The 14,630-nt window shown below is 52.4% G+C and overlaps 1 pseudogene across 1 annotated transcript; it reads right to left on the bottom strand.

Annotated features, from left to right (window-relative positions):
- Positions 1–7,877: 7,877 nt before the first annotated feature.
- On the bottom strand, positions 7,878–12,094 carry LOC308163586 (fibroblast growth factor 18-like; annotated as a pseudogene). The gene is made up of 2 exons: positions 11,568–12,094; positions 7,878–7,979 (listed from the first exon to the last, which is right to left on the bottom strand). The product of its transcript is annotated as a fibroblast growth factor 18-like (transcript).
- Between the last annotated feature and the right edge of the window lie 2,536 nt (positions 12,095–14,630).

Consider the following 14,630-nt stretch of genomic DNA (forward strand, 5'->3'; position numbering starts at 1 on the left):
TGTTTGTATTATCTGCAGAGAATGCCACCACTTTGTTCTGAAGAGTGTATTTCTCTATGACAACAAAGATCTCACTATCTCACTCCATGTTTTTCCCAGGAAATCAATAGGACACATGCTGTATTTCTCGACTACATCAATATGCTATTATATCATATATATATATATATTATATTATTATAAACAGCAAAATGGCGCCGGTTGGGTGGCTGCCAGTGAAACAGCTCAGTCTTACTTCTACTTTTTAGCCCTTTTTTAGCCCTTTTCAACCTTTTATTTCAAACTTTTATCTTTTATCTTTTAACCGGAGTGCTCAATATGTGCCTGATAAACGGAGGAATGCGGGTGTATTCCAGAGAGGAGCTCATTGCCTTTAGGAGTCGAGCCGCCGCTCCCCCTACCGGAGTGCCCAGCGAAATAAGGACACGCAGACGAGGAACTAGGGCTGGCGCGTTTGTGAGGGCGAGGAGAGACAGACAAGCAAATAGGACCTACCTGCCGGCTGTTCTTATGGGGAACGTCAGGTCGCTGGTCAACAAGGCTGATGAGCTCTCTGCTCTGATGAAGGGACAGGGGGAATATGGGAAATGCAGCCTGCTATTCCTGACTGAATCCTGGCTGAATCCTGGTATCCCAGACGGGGCGATGGAACAAGATGGTTTCACAATGGTCCGCGCGGACAGAACGAGAAACAGCGGTAAGATAAAAGGAGGCGGGATCGCTGTGTTTGTTAATTCCAAATGGTGCAAGCCAGGTCATATCACTATCAAAGAGCAAGTCTGCACTCCAGACATAGAACTGTTGGCGCTAGGTTTGAGGCCAGATCTCTGTCCGAGAGAGTTTTCACATGTGGTGGCTGTGACTATTTACATTCCACCAAGCGCGAACCCGGCGCGCGCAAATGACGTCATCCATTCCTGTATCGCGGGGATACAGACCGCTCACCCAAACGCATTTATCATTGTGAATGGGGACTTCAACCACGTAAATATGGAAAAGACATTGACGGATTTTACCCAGTATGTCACATGTAAAACAAGGGAGAACAAAATACTAGACAAACTATATGCCAATGTGAAGGGAGCCTACACATCCACTGCCCTCCCGCCACTAGGGGCATCCGATCACAATATGGTCTGGATGGAACCAACATACACCCCTGTCATAAAAAGGCTGCCTATCACCACCAGGACTGTCCAGCAATGGTCAGAAGACGTGGAGGAGGAGCTGAGGGCGTGTTTTGAAACAACCGACTGGGGGATGTTCCAGAGAGTCCACGGGGAGGACATAGATGGTCTGCTAGACTGTGTCACAGACTATATCAAGTTCTGCGAGGAGAGCATCGTCCCCATTAAAAAGGTACGGTGCTTTCCTAACAACAAGCCGTGGATAAATGGGAACATCAAGAACCTCCTGAAAAGGAAGAGGAGGCTGTTTAAGGCAGGGGACACTGAGGGAGCCAGGGCCACTCAGAAGGAGGTGAAGAAGGAGCTGAGAGCAGCCAAAGAGGAATACAGGAGGAAATTGGAGGGCGGGCTAGAGGCCCACAGCTCCAAGGAGGTGTGGAAGGGCTTCAAGAAGATCACGGGCCACAAGCAGCCACATACTGTGGTGGAGGGGACCCGAGAGCAGGCAGATGACCTGAACTGCTTCTTTAACAGGTTTGACCAACCATCCCCCTGTCACCCCCCACAGCCCCCGACCCTGTCACAGCCCCCGACCCTGTCACATCCCCCGACCCTGCCACCCCCCCCATCCCCCTGTCATCCCCCGACCCTGTCACCCCCCCCATCCCCCTGTCACCCCCCATCCCCCTGTCACTCCCCATCCCCCTGTCACCCCCCACAGCCCCCGACCCTCTCCTCCCCTCTCCAATGTACCGCACCCCTGGCAACAGTAGCCCCCACTCCCCCTGACACCCCAGCAGCACCCCAGCAGCAACTGCCTCCCCTTACCAACACCAGGAGCCAGGGAGCATGCTTCACACCTGGAGACACCGGTACTCACAGCTTTATAACATCTGAGCAGGTGAGAAGGCAGCTTTCCAGGGTGAATGTGAACAAGTCCAGAGGTCCAGACAACATCAACCCCAGGGTTCTGAAGGTGTGTGCTGGAGAGCTGGCGGACACATTCCAACATCTCTTCAGTCTATCTCTAAGACTGAGGAGGGTGCCACAGCTCTGGAAGACCTCTTGCATCGTCCCAGTGCCAAAGAAGGGACGGCCCAGCACCCCAAATGACTATAGACCTGTCGCCCTGACACCACAGGTCATGAAGATCCTGGAGAGGCTAGTGCTGCAACACCTTAAGCCCCAGGTGAAGGACTTCCTGGACCCCCGGCAGTTTGCATACCAGGAGAGCATGGGGGTGGAGGACGCCATCATTTACATGCTGCACAGGGCCTACACACACCTGGAGAGGCCACAGAGCATGGTGAGGACCATGTTCTTCGACTTCTCCAGTGCATTTAACACTATCAAGCCATCACTGCTGGCTGACAAACTAGCAGTGATGTGTGTGGAGGACTCCCTGACGGCTTGGATCCACAACTACCTCACAGACAGGCGTCAGTATGTGAGACTGCAGGGCTGTCAGTCTGAGGTGGTGGTGTGCAACACCGGTGCCCCCCAGGGAACTGTTCTGTCACCCTTTCTCTTCACCCTCTATACCTCCGACTTCCAGTTTAGCTCCGACCAGTGCCACCTGCAGAAGTTTTCGGATGACTCCTCTATCGTCGGTTACATCACAGACGACAGGGATGAGGAGTACAGGGCCCTGGTGGAGAGCTTCGTGCAGTGGTGCGACACCAACTACCTTTTGCTTAACACCAGCAAAACAAAGGAGTTGGTGGTGGATTTTAGGAGGAAGAGAAGGACCCCAGCCCCCATCACCATCAAGGGGGTGGAAGTCGAGAGGGTGGACTCCTACAGGTACCTGGGAGTACAAATTAATAACAAACTGGACTGGACTGACAACACCGAGGCTCTTCTCAGGAAAGGGCAGAGCAGACTGTTTTTCCTGAGAAGGCTGAGGTCTTTCGGTGTCTGCAACAAGCTGCTGCAAATGTTTTATCAGTCGGTGGTTGCCAGCGTTCTGTTCTTCGCCGTGGCCTGCTGGGGTGGAAACATCTGTGCCAGGGATGCTGCGAAGCTAAACAAACTGGTGAAGAAGGCCAGCTCTGTGGTGGGGACCGGGCTGGACAGCCTAGAGGTGGTGGCAGAACAGAGGATGGGGAAAAAACTGGCGGCCATGCTGGCCAATCCCTCCCACCCGATGTACTGCGAGCTGGCAGGGATGAGGAGCAAGTTCAGCCACAGATTTGTTCTCCCCCGTCAAAGTACAAAAAGATTTGGACAGTCCTTTATTCCAGCTGCACTCCGACTCTACAACCAGGCCCGGCAGGGTGGGGGAGACCTGGAGATGGAACTTTTGGAACTTTTTACTTATTGAGCCTGCACTGTTTTATGTATTTTATTGAATGTTTTTCTGTTTTCTGTACTGAATGTTTTCTGCCCTAACTGAGCTGTTTGACAACAAAATTTCCCCATTGGGGACAATAAAGGTTTTCAATCAATCAATCAATGTGTCCACATCCGTGCCAGTATTGGGAAACAAGCTTTGATATTTTAGGCTATCTGATATTTTCATTCGTAGGCTAGTGGCCACAATATTATTCAGTGTGTAGCTGGAAAACAAAGTGTCCTGTCCTCCATAAGTATGGGAAAGAGGAACATGTTATCTTCTTTTAGCTCTACACTCCAACAGTTACTATGGAGTCAAAGTAGAGATTCTCAGCCTTAATTCAATGTTGCTTTCAGATTGGTTCCACCATTTAGAAAGACCATTTAAAAAAACAAAAAAAAACATGCTCCCCCTTTTTCAGGGCTTCAAAAGTACTGAAAAAAGTCTAAATAAAGCTCTCATGTTCAGTATTTTGGTCGTCAGTGATCCTTGTTGTTGGCCAGTTGACGACTGTGGTTACACGTCTTCATCTTGAATATCGTCAAGGCAACCCAGTTGGTCAGCCCTTCAACATGTGTTAGAGTGTTTTTCTAGGGGGTGGGGGGCGTGTGTGTGTGTGTGTGTGTGGGGGGGGGGGCCTAATTAGAACCCATTCTCCAAGTCCCGGACCAAATGGAGCAATTATCTGGCCTAGCGGGTAGATCATTCCCTCCCATTCATCTCTCACTGTCAGGGTACCCCCCCTCCCCCCCCACCACCACCATCACCACTGTGGGCTGTGTGTATGTGTATGCAGAGGTGGGGGGGGGCTGCCGACAATGACCCCCTCCACCATACACTCACGTTCACACTCACGCTCGCACACACACACACACACACACACCTACACACACACACAGACACACGCACACACACACAACACACCTACACACACACACACACACCCTCTAACACTCCCCCAACGGTCTCCTATAGCAACGGCCAACACGGTGGGATCACCTGGTCGATAAGTTCTTCCGTGGCTGTCACATACCGATGAGAAAGTCCAGAACAACGGCCGCTCCGTCTCAAAATGCCGCCGACATTACCGAAACGGCAAAGGAAAAGGACAACTGACACATTTTAATTTAAAATCATTTGGGCAGCAGAGTACAATTGAGGATATCATATTTGATGGAGAAATTGATAAGAATTTGATAGGTAAAATTTATAGAACTCTACAGAAGACCTATGTAGCTGAAAAACTGTTAGAAAGTAGGATTGAGATGTGGAATCGAGAACTAGGAAGAACAGATATAGGTTTAAAATGGAAAGAGTGTTGGAATACTACAAATGACATGACAGTTAATGAAAATCTACGTTTAATCCAATATAAAATAATGTATAGAGTCTACCACACGCGAGATAAAATCCATAAGTATTATAGTAATGTATCAGATAACTGTTTAAAGTGTGGAAAAAAAGACTCACTAATACACGCATTCTGGGAGTGTCCCAGAGTACAGAAAACCTGGGTTGACATAGAACATTGGCTCTCAGGGGTACATAAGGAAAGATTCAAATTTGATCCTTCAATCTGTCTTTTCCAGGATGTAGCCACAGTAAGATACCCTAGGGGGTGGATAATTATGTACTCATCAATTATATTTAAAAAACTAATACTTGGAAGTTGGAAATCAAGTAAACCTCCAACACTACAACAATGGAAAAACGAAATTCTTTATTATACACAAGATTAAGTGTAGCGAACGGGAATCTTCTAGTGTAACTCGCCCCATGCGGGAGTCGAACCCCGATCTCCCGCATTACCGACGGCCGCGCTAACCATTAGACCAAGAGAGTTAACTCCCTTGGTGGAGCTGTTAACGGGCCTCATACAGGATCGTTACACTATCCTCACTGTTCGGGAGAGCGTGCCCTCACGCTTCACTATGTCAAGTCCCTCACGTGGACACGCCTCTCCGATGGCCTTCCTTCCATCCCAACTTTCTGACACCAGTGTAGTAGCCAATTTGTTATATACGGAGACAGGTTTATGACTGCCATAAAACCATAAAGTAGTCGGAGCACGGAGCTTCAGTTAGTGCGTCTTTATTTCCACTCGGTACTTCAATACAAAGACAACAACCCCGTTTCCCAACATGCATTGCACTTCCAGCTACGGCAAACAGCACAGACCAAAATACATAACATCTCCTCCCCCCTTAGAACAGAGGCCCTCCCCCAACAATTACAACTGAACTTTAAACTTCTAATCTTAAGGCACAAGAACAACAATATACTGTATAGTTATATCGTTTCAAACAGTCTGTTTTCCAAACACAAACCTAACTACGAGATGAGGGTAGACTACCTCATCCCGTGACCATACCCATGGGAATTATTCTGTCCCAGTTGTTTGGGTGGTCTTAAACTTAGAGTCTATAAGTTCAGGCGTTCTGGAGGACGACGATCTCTTCCCGGGTAACGCTGCTCAACAGAATGTTCAGTCTTACTGTCTCTGTGAGGGGACTCTGGAACAACCGCAGGTGTAGGAACATCCATCACCGCCCCTTGTAATGGGAATTCAGGCACGGAAGTCTCCCCATCGGGTTCAGGTGCACCTGGAGGTGGTGACGGTGGGCGATGGGGTGCTCTGAACTCTGACTCGTCCGGGACATCCACCGAAGGTTGGTCTCTGGGCGATGCTGCCAGAATTTGATCGACGTGTCTTTTCCACACTAGTCCGGCAGCAGTTTGGACAGTGTAGGAGACGGGACCAGACCGCTTGACGATGGTTGCAGGAACCCACTTGGGTCCAGTACTGTAATTTCTGGCCAGTACTGACTCATCTGGAGAGAAGGCTCTTTCTTTAGCCCGCAGCATCCTTTGTTGGATCTGCTTCTCCTGCTGATGCTGAACTACATCTTTCACTGTTGTCGGCTTTAAGAGGTCGAAGTTGGTTCGTAGATCTCTTTTGAACATCAGGGCAGCGGGTGAAACTTTAGTAGTGGCATGTGGCGTGTTGCGATAGTTTAACAGGAATCTATGCAATCTCTGATGTAGTGTTCCTTTGCCTTGAGATGTCTTTAGTGCTTTCTTCAAGGTCTGAACAAACCTTTCAGCCAAGCCATTGGTCGCAGGATGGAACGGTGCCGATCGGATGTGTTGGATGCCATTTGCTTGTAGGAATGTAGTCATTTCTTGTGACACCAGTTGTGGTCCATTATCAGAAACCAGCTGAAGGGAAGACCCGAAACGGCTGAAGATCTCTCCAAGCTCTTCAAGCTTTTTCCCAGTGTAGCGAACGGGAACTTGTAGTGTAACTCGCCCCATGCGGGGAGTCGAACCCCGATCTCCCGCATCACCGACGGCCGCGCTAACCATTAGACCAAGAGAGTTAACTCCCTTGGCGGAGCTGTTAACGGGCCTCATCCAGGATCGTTACACTACCCTCACCGTTCGGGAGAGCGTGCCCTCACGCTTCACTATGTCAAGTCCCTCACATGGACACACCTCTCCGATGGCCTTCCTTCCATCCCACTTCTGACACCAGTGTAGCGAACGGAGACTGGTAGTGTAACTCGCCCCATGCGGGAATCGAACCCCGATCTCCCGCATAACCGACGGCCGCCCTAACCATTAGACCAAGAGAGTTAACTCCCTTGGAGGAGCTGTTAACGGAGCCTCATACAGGATCTTATAACATTACAAAAAGCTTGGAGAGATCTTCAGCCGTTTCGGGTCTTCCCTTCAGCTGGTTTCTGATAATGGACCACAACTGGTGTCACAAGAAATGACTACATTCCTACAAGCAAATATTTTTTATTCCAGTGTAGCGAACGGGAATCTTCTAGTGTAACTCGCCCCATGCGGGAGTTGAACCCCGACCTCCCACATAACCGACGGCCGCGCTAACCATTAGACCAAGAGAGTTAACTCCCTTGGCGGAGCTGCTAACGAGGGAACTCTTTATGCTCTTGTAGCGGAGAATTCCTTCCTTCCATGCGGGAGTCGAACCCCGATCTCCCGCATTACCACCGGCCGCGCTAACCACTGAACCAAGGAGATTAACGGGATAACTACTACCTGTCATTGTTCCTGGGTTGTGCAGGGGAGTAGGCCAGGCCAACGAGCTGACAGTGATGGACTGGGTCTGATAGCAGGGTTAGCCATTAACGGTTAGCATGCCCGGTGAATGAACACGATAGGGACAGAAGGAAGCGGAACTGGGACAGCTAGCAGGGCTTACAGGCAACTTAGCGGTTCTAGCGCTAGCTTTCGTCAGGGTTCGGAAGAAGGTACATTTTTATCCCAGTAGAGGGAAGCGTTAGGTGGGGGGTGGGGGGAGGGGTGTCCTGTGACAGGAGTGGTGTGGGGGTGTAGAGATGAGCGGGTACAGACAGGGGGTGGGCAAGGCGGGTTGGCGTTAGCCGTTAGCGGGGGCCAGTGGCCCGCACCCTCTTGCTCCTCTTGCTGACGGTGGTGAAGCGGAAGGGCTGCAGGTCAGGCTGCTCTCCGGGGGGGTAACGGTTTTACTCGTTGACTTCGTTGTCCGGGGTGCCAGTCAGGGCAAGGCCTGACAATTTTAGTTAGTGTGGGGTTGGTTTAGTCAGTCTTTAGTCAAGTTACCGTTACAAGCGCTACATGCATCAAAACATGAACCCTTTTTTGTTATACACAGGTGAATATGATATTGTAATATTATAGCATTGCACAACAGACGAAAATTAGTACACAAGGACATGTGTTGCAATTCAGGTGGTACTGTATTGTCACAATAAACAAAGAACTCTCAAAACATCGACTCAACAGTTCATCACAACCCCAAAAGTTCAGTTCAGCTCAATCACCGTCAATTGTATCTCACCCCGCTCCCACACAACGAACGCAAGACTTACAGTTTTAACAGTCTGTCAGTCCGATAGCTTAGTGGTGTCCGGCTGCTTAAGATGAGCCTCTACTGCTCTCTCCCCAGCTCCGGTGTAAGCGTATGACATTCCACGGCCTTATATCCAACTGTATCCTTACGGTGTATCCTTACGGGGCATTGTATCAAAAAGTATCATCCAGCTCTTCGCGGTCCGAGTAGGCTAAAACATACCGAGACGCAGACAGCGAACGCGAACTGCGGCACAAACACGAACGGACGGAATAATCCACTTCCTGGTTTGTTTGAATCATTCCGCCCTCAGCACTCGGTGAGAGACACCTTATCATTTCCCGTCGTCTGTCGAGAACGGGGATTGGCTGATTTACGACTGGATACCGGCAGCGTGTGACGTGTGACGGCGTGTGAAAAAAACGTGGAAGTGACAGTCGGCGGCGGAGACATGGCAGAATCGCCACACTCCCTCCCCTTTAGAAAAAGCCGGACCATGGGGTAGGCGTACTCCAATCCACTTTGGATATGGTATTTCACTCAAAACCTTTGAAGTCTTCCTCCTCACTCTCCTCAGCGAAGATGTCCAAAACCCGCTGACGGTCAGTCTTCACGTGGCTTAGAGCAGTGCTGGAGGGATGGTCTGGTAGCGGACAGTCCTCGGATGGGAAACCTTTGAAGTCTTCCTCCTCACTCTCCTCAGCGAAGATGTCCAAAACCCGCTGACGGTCAGTCTTCACGTGGCTTAGAGCAGTGCTGGAGGGATGGTCTGGTAGCGGACAGTCCTCGGATGGAAAACCTATGAAGGTCTCCTCATCACTGCCGTCCTCAAAAAACTCAAGGACCCGACGACGCTCTTCCTCCTCCACTTCAGCAGCCGACGGGTAGCAGGGTTTAAGTCTGGCAACATTGACCACTCGATGGTCCTCTCCTGTCTCTTCCAGTACAACCTCATACGGGAGAGGGCCCACTTTCTGGATGACACGGTAAGGTCCCTTCCAACGTGGTGCGATCTTGGCCGAGAAGGACCGTGCGGCTTTTGAATAGGGGTGAGAGCGCATCCACACCCTGTCTTTATCCACGTACGCCACCTCCCTCCGATGTTTGTCGTAGTGCTGTTTCTGCTTCTGTCGAGCCTGCTTCAGCTTGCCATCCACATAGTCATGCAATTCACGGAGCTGACTTTCCTTCTTGTAGGCTGGGGCATCAGGGGTGCAAGTCCTTGGCAGCAGCATGACCTCCATGGGTCCTCGGATCGGTCTGCACAGATTAGCTTCGGCAGGTGTCACACCAGTTGATTCATGGACAGCTGAATTCAGTGCAAACCGAAACTCCGGCAGGTGTTTGTCCCAGCCTTTGTGGTTGTCCCCGACATATGAGGCTATCATAGTCTTCAGGTTTCTGTTGATCCTCTCCGTCAGATTGGTCTGGGGGTGGTACGCTGTCGTCCTCTTCTGTGCCACATTCCACTGTTTGCAAGTGGCTTCAAACACCGAAGAGACGAACTGCGACCCTTGGTCGGAGAGGATGTACTCAGGGACTCCCCAGCGGGTCAGGATTTCCTCTGTCAGGACCTTTGACACTGTTTCAGCAGTGGCCCGCCGCAGGGCAAAGAGCTCCACCCACGGGAGTAATAGTCCACAAACACAAGGAGGTAGATGTTTCCCTTCGAACTCCTAGGGAATGGGCCCATCAGGTCGACTCCTAACATCTCCCAGGGCCGATGGACTATGGTCTGCTGGAGCTTCCCGGCAGGCTTCCGGCTCTCAGGCTTATACTGCTGGCACACTTGACAACGCTGGACATGCTGTTTGACATCCAAACTGAGGTTTGGCCAGTAAGCCAGAGCCTGTAGCCTCTTGTAGGTCTTAAACCTGCCCAGATGCCCAGCCAAGGGGTCCTCGTGGAAGGTCTGCAGCAGCTGTTGTCGCAGAGGGGGAGGAATGTACACCTGGTACAAGGTCTTGTGAGGTAGGTGGACCACTCTATAGACGTTGTCCTCCAAGATGGTGAATCTGGTGGTAGAGTTTACCTCAACCTCGCCTGTGTTCGTGATGTTCTCATACAGCCTCTGGATGACTGGGTCGGCTTGCTGGGCCTTCCAGATGGTTTCATCAGAAACATGTAGGTCCTTCCCAGTTTCCCAATGGGAGGAGACAGACAGCAGGATGGCACAGGTGGGTGTGGTCAGACAGGAGGGGTCTGCCGGGGCTCTGGATAGAGCGTTGGGGACTGTGTTATATTTCCCTTTCCTGTACTCCACTGTAAAGGTGAACTCCTGTAGTCGGAGAGCCCATCGGATGAGTCGGGTGCTGGGTTTTTGGGTTTTGAAGACCCACACCAGGGAGGAGTGGTCTGTTACCACAGTGAAAAACCTGCCTTCCAAGTAATGCCTCCACTTTTCCAGAGCCCAGACTACCGCCAGGCATTCCTGCTCTGTGGTTGAGTAGTTCCTCTCTGCATGATTCAAACTGCGGTTGGCGAAGGCCAGGACCTCTTCCGTTCCGAGTCCAGTGTGTTGTACCAACACTGCACCCAGCCCGTTTTTTATTTTTTTTTATTTTTTTTTATTTATTTATTTTTTTCAAAAGAAAAAATGCATTTTATTTATCCAGGTAGGTAAACACAGAACACTCTTTTATAGTAACAGTCTGGTCAATACAGCAGGCAGCAGACATCACTAATTAACGTACATTAATTATGTCAAAAGGGGAGAGAAAAAACTTTTAGGCAAAACACAGGAACGGTATAGCCATCAAGAACTGTTATGGGTTACAAACAGTCATAGCAATGCAGAGAGAAGCTGAACAAAAAAAGATAACGACACAGACATTCAGAAATGAACACAAAAAGTGTTTACAAAAAAAAAATGTTGGTCTACATGTTGTTGTCGACCCACTCATTGAGACCGTTGTAGGCTTGTGTCTGGGTCCTGGAATTGGCCCCAGTCGCATCCTCCAGCCAGCCTTTGAACACCACCGGGTCTCTCTTCGACACCAGGAGCTGACCCAACATCTCACTGGCCGTGTGGTAGCCCTTGTTCTCCAGCTGTCTGCCATGGCCTGTCCCAATCCCTGGAACATCTCTCACAGACTTTGTTCCCATTGGCTCGGACACAAAGTTGCTGTGTTTCTGGGTTGTGGTGGTGGGTTTTGACTTTTCAGCCATATCTCAGGAAGATTGTCAGACTGCCTCTGTACCTGTGGGAACTTCAGAGCTCCGGAGGGGATAAACCAACTCAGACGGAAGTGGACATCCTGCTGGTTGGGCAGGGTGTGGGGGCCGCGGCGAGGGCGCCCCCTCTTGGTGAAGCCCACGTACCAGCCGGAGTAGCGCGCAGACATCAGCGCCGTGTAGTGGTTCTCCAGGACCTTCTCCACGAAGACGCAGTCTGCACTGCGGTTACTGGCCTTCTTCCCCACCAGCTTGCCGCGGCGGTTCATGCACAGGTAGAAGTTGGTCTCCTTGCCTCGGATTCTCACCTGGCTACCAAAGGTATCGGCCTCCACTACGAGCATATTTGTCTCCGTCCTCCCCGCGGGCGCTGATCCGCCGGCCCAGCACCTGGACGTGCTTCCCGCTGGTGCGGCTGTAGAGCTGGTAGACCCGGTGGTGCCGGCGGCTCATGGCGTCCCGGACACGCGTCTGGTTCTCCACGTGCACGCTGAAGTTCACCCCGTCCACGCCAAACACCTGCTGCTGTAACGGATTGCACATCACCAGCAACATCTGGATACATAAGACAACCAGCGTGGGGAGAAGGGGCCACATCGCTTCCCCCCTCCACTACGGAACTTTGCCCGGAGTCAGTCCCCTCGCTCGGCCAGAGGCGGTCCGACAGTACGGAGAGTGTTCTCTGTCTGTGTTTATAATCCGTTGGACGGAGTGGAGGGTCAAAGAGTCAGCGGACACTCCCGTTGGCATCGGCGGCGTGGCCCGCTTCCCCCGGCGGGGATGGGTGTGTGGGCGCGGGCAGGCAGGGCGGGGTGTGAGGAGGAGAGGGCGGCCGGGCCACTGTGACCGGAGGACTACCCTCTGGGCTGTCCCCGGCGGGCGGTGCTGAGGGGGGGGGGGGGGGGGGGGGCAAGGTGGCGCTGGAGGAGGTCAGGGCATCAAACGGCTGCGCGCCGCCGCGGGGCTGAGAGGAACAGGTGAAAGCGCGTTCACAACTCACACCAGCAAAAACTCCAGTCGACTCCACTCCGTATGAACAGAGGCGCCCCGTCCATAGAGGCAACCAAGGCAATTGCTTGGGGCCACCAAACAAAAAGGGCCTTTTTGTCAAACTAAAACTGTCCTTGGATGAATGTATTTTCAATGGAAATCATGGCATTCAGCGTTCAGTCGCTCTGAGTCTGCTCGCGCTGCGCATACATTCTGTTGTGGATCCCGCTTCGGCTCCACTCGCTTCCACCTCAGCGCCGCTCGGGGAGACCAATCAGGCTGTCATCTGAGCCATAAAGGATATACGATATAGGATATTACATTACATAATTATAAAGGATATAGCTTTTTATATATTCCAAGACGACTTTTTCTGGAATAGCAATCTCGATGCAGGGCGACTCTCCTACCTCTTGGCGGCAGCTGGACCCTGTACACGACTTCGCTCAGTCTCTCGAGGACCCTGCAGGGCCCCATCCACTTGCTGTCTAGTTTGGGGCACCTGCCTTTCTTTCTCTGGGGGTTGTAAACCCAGACCAGCTCCCCGGCCGTGAAATGCTGCCCTTTGGTGTGCACGTCGTAGTTCCTCTTCTGTCTCGCCCCTGCACTCCGCAGTTGTTTTCTGGCGAACTCGTGGGCGCACTCCAGTCGATCCTGCAGCTTTCGGGCATATTCCAGCCCCGGGGGGTCCACCGGGGGGTCGGGCGGTCTGCCCAACATCATCTCAGCCGGGGTCCTAATCTCCCTGCCCAGCATGAGAAGTGCGGGGGAGCAGGAGGTGGAGTCTTGCGTCGCAGACCGGTACGCCATCAACACCAGGGGGACATGCGCGTCCCAGTCTCGCTGGTGTTTAGCCGTCACTATGGCCAGTTGCTGTCCCAGCGTGCGGTTAAATCTTTCAACTAGTCCGTCGCTTTGTGGGTGGAGGGGTGTGGTGCGGGTCTTGTGGGAGCCAAGCTTTTCGCACATGGCCGCAAACACGCGAGATTCAAAGTTCCTGCCTTGGTCGGTGTGAATGACCTCAGGGACCCCCAGTCTGCTGAACATCCCCTCCACCAGTGCATCCACTATTGTCTCTGCTTCTTGGTCCGGCAGGCAGTACGCCTCCGGCCACTTTGTGAAATAATCCATGGCAGTGAGGATGTAGCGGTTTCCTTTGTCTGAGCGAGGAAACGGCCCTAGCACGTCAATCCCCACTCTCTCCATGGGACAGCCTGTGGGAAACTGTTGGAGTTGGGCGTGAGATGTGCCCGTGGGGCCTTTACGTGCTGTGCAGCTGTCACAGCGGCGGCAGTAGTCCCCCACGTCCCGCCCATGTTGGCCCCAGTAGAACCCCTGACGAAGGCGGCGGAGCGTTTTGCTGACCCCGAAATGACCAGATCCAGGGGCTCCGTGGACTGATTGTAGCACCGTTTCCCGCAGGGTCCTGGGTACGACCACCTGCCACAGCGTCTCTCCTGTGGCCGCGTCTTTCCACCCCCTCTGCAGTACCCCGTCACACAGGCGCAGGTTGGTAAACATACTCCACAGTCCCTTCGTAGCCCTTGAACACAGGCCGATCTCTTCCAACCGGGGTTGGTGTTGCGCCGCTACCCACGTGAGCACGGGTCCGATGTCAGCATCCTCTTCCTGTTTGCGTCTCCACTCTCCCGCGTCGATAGCTGTTAGGGCCGCTGCGGCGCATCTCACCCCTTGTCGCAGCTGCTCCTCCTCCCGCACCTCTCTTCTTTCACAGTAGGTACAGCCGTCAGTGGTGCAGGGCCGGCGGGAAAGCGCGTCCGCGTTTCCATGCTGTCTACCCGCACGGTGGATCACGTTGAAGTCGTACGCCTGTAGCTCCTCGATCCAGCGTGCCAGCTGGCCCTCTGGCTCTCTGAAGGTCATGAGCCACTGTAAGGCGGAGTGGTCACTCCTGACTGTGAAGTGGAGGCCCCCGAGGTAGTACTTGAAATGTTGGACAGCCCTGACCACGGCGAGCAGTTCCCGCCTGGTGACGCAGTAGCGGCGTTCATGTTTGTTGATTGATCCGCTGTAGTACGCCACCACCTTCTCCCCCTCCGAGGTCACCTGTGACAGCACCGCCCCCACGCCGACATTGCTGGCGTCCGTGTCGAGTATGAAGGGCAGGGTGGGGTCGGGGGGG

Source organism: Nansenia antarctica (assembly GCF_963989245.1).
Source record: "Nansenia antarctica genome assembly, chromosome: 8".
NCBI lineage: Eukaryota > Metazoa > Chordata > Actinopteri > Argentiniformes > Microstomatidae > Nansenia > Nansenia antarctica.